General features: G+C 44.0%; 1 pseudogene; it reads right to left on the bottom strand.

Annotated features, from left to right (window-relative positions):
• Positions 1–2789: 2789 nt before the first annotated feature.
• Positions 2790–3523, bottom strand: LOC132583750 (CD99 antigen-like; annotated as a pseudogene).
• Positions 3524–4794: the final 1271 nt, after the last annotated feature.

Below are 4794 nucleotides of genomic sequence, written 5' to 3' on the forward strand. Positions count from 1 at the left end.
CCTAAAGTTGTGTCCAAATGCCAATATGTCCCTATTGTTCCTTGGCAATACACTGGGATCACTTCTGGGGTCAAGGGGTGCAGGACACTGGTGATATTCTACCACCCCCCCTCCTAATTCCCCATCATTTCCCCTCCACAGGGAGCAGGAAGCTCCCATTTGGAGGTGAGGGAATGGTAGTCCTAATTGGATCCAAACAGCCTTTCTGCTGGTGAAAGAGGGATCACTCAAAAAAGGCTCATCTGTTGATCATGAGGCCTTCAAGGGCAAAAGCCATGTAGGAAAGGAGGAGAACTGGACATAGCTGACTGGATCCAACCCTAGAACTGTAAAAGTATATAGAAAATATAAATTATAAATGCTCCTGAATGGCGAGCAGCTTGATTATGATTGCCAGTGGATCTGTGATGGGGTTAGAAGGCCCAGCATACCCTTCCTTATCAATGGCAGAGGCAGCATAAATGGCTTAATTTGCATATTTGCATTTGGTGAGGATTTGTTTAACTTTCCATAGGCAAACCAGTAGAGGAGGAGTGAATAAAAATGGCTGAAAAGAGAATGGAAAAAGTGAAAAGGTGGCTGTCCCATAGTTCCAATCAGTGCATATGCTTTTCCTGGTGAACTAACTTTCTGTTTTTGGAACTTAGCACCATATAAACACTAAGGGAAAAGTCACTGTGAAGTGAGATTTCTCTTTGAGTTATTCCTAAATTTCCTTCTTACAAGCCTTGTTTAAGCTTACTTTTGAGAAACCAAAGGGGGAAGTCTTGCTTTCTTTACTGTCCCATCCCCCATTCCATTCTTTATTTTTGTCATCTCATCTCATCTGTGCAGCTAACATCCTGGTGCTTAAACTGTCAGAGGAAACCAAATTAGAACAGGCTTCCTGTAGAAGATTAATTTTGGATGCTTTGAGACAGCCACAAGATGCCCATTTTATCCTCCAGTGTGGCATTCTAAGGGATTTTAGATGGCAGCTTGGCTGTGCTTATCTTGAGATTTGTATGACATCTAGGACAGATGTGAGATGTTCAGAGACAAAGAACTGTGAGAGAGGAGAAAGAGAGGACTCTGTGCTGAGTTAGACATATCCTCAGCACAGTATATGGTATACTGTATATATAGAGCATATACTGTGTACAAAATTATGGAGATGGATATTTATGGATGAGCAGCCCAAACAGCCTAGGTTAGCCTGAACTCATCACAACTTGAAAGGTAAACAAGGTCAACATGGTTAATTCTTGGATGGAAGTCCACCAAAGAAGACTGGGCTTGCTATGCAGAGGAAGGCAACGGCAAGCCTCCTCCACTCATCTCTTGCCTTGGCAACCCAATCCATATGGTTTTCATGAGATGATTGTGAGTTGAAGGCTCATTATTCAGTCATATATAGATTACTGAAGAACTGGGATGTATGTGCCTGTTACTGAGAGGGAGAAAAAGTTTAAGTGCACATGCTTGAATTTGTCATTTTTTTCAGTCAGCAGTTTTTGATAATGGCAACTTTCTGCACCTTGGCATTTATTAAGTTAGTGGATTTGAAAGTTGCTTTGTTCTTGTGAGGCAACAGATCAACAACATTTGCTTACTCCTGAAGGATATCAGGTCTGTATGCTTTTCTTCATCAGAAAATGAGATGTCATTACTGTCCTTATCTACTTGACCTTCACTGTGAAGGGTGAGTTGAACTACTTACTTTTTCAGTGCCTTGAAGTTCTTGATAGACAAGACTTGGATGACAATACTTTTGACCATGGGATATAAAGCAAACTTTTTTTTTTGAGTTTTCAAAGCTTCTGCTCACAATTCTGAATCTAATTGTGTCAGTTTCCCTTCCTGCTTGCTCCTCTCTCATCTCATGTCTCCCTCTTCTTCCTGTCTTTCCAGCTCATGTTTTTCTTTGCTAGCCCCCATTACTATCCATTTTCCTTCTCACATATACTATCAACTTTATCCAAAAGTCATGAAGCTGGGTAGGGTTCAGCGCATGGGGAATGTCTGGGTAGGTATAATGGAATTTATTCCCAAGTAATGCATTTATAGTTGTGGCATACATTCTCTTAATCCCTATATTATAGTTTAACCAGTTTATAAATTATGCCAATCTTTTGTTTATGGTCACTCAGTGCATGGTTCTTTTGAATCTGTCAGGTCTCCATGTTCTCTGCAGCAAGGACACCTAGCCCTTAAAGAGTCAGTATGGACCAGGGGAATCTGTTTGGATAACGGACTAGATAGTTCATTAATCTGATTCTGCAGCTGTTATGTTCTAATGGTATACTGAACTGAGATATGGGCATGGGATATTGCTGAGTTCAAAACCTTATTCAGACAATAAGCATTCAGAAGTTAACTGTATGTTTCAACCCAGTCATTTCCTCCATGGGATTGTTGTGATGCCATTATGCACACTGCTTGGAGAAAGGCTGGATTCAGCTCCAGTAGCTCCTAAAAGATGGACAAGATTTTCAGAGTGTGAGCTTTTGAGAGGCAAAGCCCTCTTCATCAGAGAAAGGACTATCACATGACTATGATAGTCAATAACTTATTGCTTTCCAGTGAGCCATGGAAACTGAGTCATAACAGACTGTGTGTTTGCTTTCTTTTGTTGGTTGATCCCAATCTGCATTTCATGAATGACCCAGACTTGGCTGTTAGTATTTGTATGCCTGGAAATCACTGTGCCCCCGTAGTTTCCACACTGATGCAAACCCGGTCAATAACTTCTGTCTGGTTCATAAGCCTAAAACGTTCATTGAAGCCAAAGACGAAAGGGAAAATGCTTCACAGTTTGTCACAGATGACACAAGTTGTTTGATTTGTTAGAGCATCCTGCTCCCTCTCAAAGACATTCCAGCACAATTATTTTAAGTCTCTTCTACAGCTCCAAGTTTTGCTGTTGGCACTCTGTGGTACTTGTCAGGGGAACGTGCACAGTTTTGCTGAACTTCCCTTTAAACTCCATTACGCTTTCTGTAAAAGAGTGTGTTGAACAGGTGGCTCAGCAAGTGCTCCCTGTTGGCTTTCCATATGAACATTCTCTTCATCACTTGCTTTAAAGCAGAGCTTTTTCTTCACTTGCTTAAAGCTTTTTCTTCAGGTAAGCTATGAAGCCCAACACAGCCCCAGCCACTGCCGCTACTACTGAGCTAACAATGCCAGCTAGCATCCCACTGTCTTGAGCAGTCTTACCAGTGGTGGGATCTGCACCTGGTCCACCTGCAGATGGGTTAGAAGCATGGCCCTCTAGCTTTTGTGGAGGCAGACTCCCATCAATTAAGTCACTATCACTGAATCCTCCTCCATGACCTCCAGGCTGCTGAGGTTGACTGGGTTCATCCAGGGCATCCTCTAAGCTAAATTCATCATCAGATGTTGGCTTTTTGGGTCCTGGATCTGGCGTCTTTGTAGGTGTAGGTTCAGCTTCGAGTGCATCTCCCAGGTCAAAATCTTGCCCTCTGCAAAGGGCTGCCAGCAGCACAAAAGCCAAGCAGGCAAAAAGAGCAAGCCACCGCTGCATGGTGTTGTGTGGTCTTCAGAGGAGCGGTGCTCGTCCCAAAAGCTTAGGTGCACTTTGCAAGGCTCCTCTCACAAAAGTTCCTGCAACCAACTCTTGGGACCCTCTGTGAGTGCGCACCTTTTTTTTAAAAAAAAAAACCCTTCAAGGAAAGCATCAGCAGCAGCCAGCAACACCCCCCCCCCCTTTTGCCTTGCTTGCTTGTGAAGGGAACCCTGCAAAACAAACAGACAACCCAAAGCTGAAAACCCACAGTAGCCAAAAGTGGGCTATATCCACACATGCTCCAGCCTTAGAGACCTGCCTGCCAGAGGCAGGCAGCCAATCCCAAGAGGGCACTGAACTTGAGCAGCCAATGAAAGACAAGTGGAATCTTCATTCTTGCCCACCCTGGTGGCAGAGGGGGAAAGCAGTTGAGTCATGCCTTGAAGTAACAGGACACCCACAGGTAGCGGGCTCCGGTCATATATTTGTGACTGAGATGATATTCCCATTAACTAGATACATCATGTGGCACATTTTCCATCTCTTCTCCGTGGCTGCCTTTTCTTCCTGAACATGAAATATTTTGTAAGGATATAAAAGTACGTTGCCATTACACAGGTTATGTATGCGACGGATGAGTGGATTTAGCAGCTACAGCATTGGAGTCAGCTGTCCACAGATAATCAGAGCATGTTTTTTGATAGAGCATCTGTCACTGTGGTAGCTCAGGCCATAATAGTAGGCACCATGATACATGGCTTGACAAATATGGAGGATTCAGGAATGTTGTTCAGAGATATGGACTTTGGCCCATGGTAGCTGAGATGTAAGATATTTCCTATCGTTTAATAGAATTCTAAGGTGGTGATCCTGGGACCATGGCTTTCTGGAAGAGGAAAAGCAAGCTAGTGGAGCCTTTTCTGACCTGGATAACTGGTGTTGTATATTAGAAAGTTTTGTAGTGAGAGCCAGTTTGGTGTAGTGGTTAAGTGTGCGGACTATTATCTGGGAGAACCGGGTTTGATTTCCCACTCCTCCACTTGCACGTGCTGGAATGGCCTTGGGTCAGCCATAGCTCTGGCAGAGGTTGTTCTTGAAAGGACAGCTGCTGTGAGAGCCCTCTCCAGCCCCACCCACCTCACAGGGTGTCTGTTGTGGGGGAGGAAGGTAAAGGAGATTGTGAGCCACTCTGAGACTCTTCGGAGTGGAGGGCGGGTTATAAATCCAATATCTTCATCTACCTCACAGGGTGTCTGTTGTGGGGGCGGAAGGGAAAGGAGATTGTGAGC

The sequence above is a fragment of the Heteronotia binoei genome, chromosome 15, assembly GCF_032191835.1.
Source record: "Heteronotia binoei isolate CCM8104 ecotype False Entrance Well chromosome 15, APGP_CSIRO_Hbin_v1, whole genome shotgun sequence".
Lineage (NCBI taxonomy): Eukaryota > Metazoa > Chordata > Lepidosauria > Squamata > Gekkonidae > Heteronotia > Heteronotia binoei.